Below are 1,164 nucleotides of genomic sequence, written 5' to 3' on the forward strand. Positions count from 1 at the left end.
CATTTGTATCTTATATATTAAATAAATAATAAATAGAAGTACTAAGATCAAATAATCAATATACAATTAAAATTATGAATTGCAACACAATGATTGATGTTCAAGACACCTGACCATAATATCAATGAGCAAGTTTTATTATTCTAAGTAAAAGATAGGATGACAGCCCTATATTATATCATATAAATCAGAGTTAAAATAAGGGTTGGGTTGAGGCCTCAACTTAGGTCCGGCCTAGTCTTGACCCAGGGTTAGTGTTTTTCAATCCTAATTTGCCCTTAGGGTAAAAAATCTTAGCCATCCAATGTTCAAGCTTAGGGCGAGCTAAGGTGGGTTCGGACCGTCAAGGCCAAACTGACACCTCTACCTTGGTGGCTCGAGGCTTCTTTAGCATATCAAATTGAAGATCCAAAATATTTTAGTTTTATAGGACAAGATTTTAAACTTGAGGACATGGTTTTTGGAAGCAACCTAAGAAGCTTACTCAAATATGCCTAAGTTTGTGAGGGAAGACACTCTAATATCCAAAAAATTCAGTTTAGTTATAGAATTAACGAACTCAATAAGTTTTTTTTTTTGGAAAATAAATTTATTCAGAGTAATGGGAAATCTCATGGATGCCAAATATTTTTCTTATATCCAAGTATTGAAAATAGGTCAAATTGTCCTGCCCATCTCAGACAAGGCCTTCCTTGACAGGGAATCATCTAGCTTTTATTTGGTGGCCAAAAGAAGAAAAGAAATGAAAAAAGAAAAAAAAGAAGAATCTAGAAAAGAAAAGAATAGAATAGAAAATAAATAAAATGGTAAGAAATGAAAAATTGTCTGCTTGGCTACTAAACATGGTTTCAAATATTAGTATCCTATCGATTGTATTGTATCGTATCGGCTGAGACCGATCCGGATCAGTTACCCATATCGTTTCAGGGGTAAAACAGTAAAAAAATGTTCAAAGGGTAAAAATGACCGATACTGACCAATCCTCTCTGATACCGATCTGGATCAGCAGAGACTGATACCAAGAACTAAATTCATGCTACCAATAGAATAAAAGAAAAGAAAAGTTTTTTTTTTTTTCTATTTCCTTGTCTTTTAGGCAAGATATTTTATTTTTGGCAGTAAAAAAATCTTAACCATTCCTAAGGTGAATTTTGAAATTAAAAA

This window comes from Macadamia integrifolia, unplaced genomic scaffold (genome assembly GCF_013358625.1).
Source record: "Macadamia integrifolia cultivar HAES 741 unplaced genomic scaffold, SCU_Mint_v3 scaffold1630, whole genome shotgun sequence".
NCBI lineage: Eukaryota > Viridiplantae > Streptophyta > Magnoliopsida > Proteales > Proteaceae > Macadamia > Macadamia integrifolia.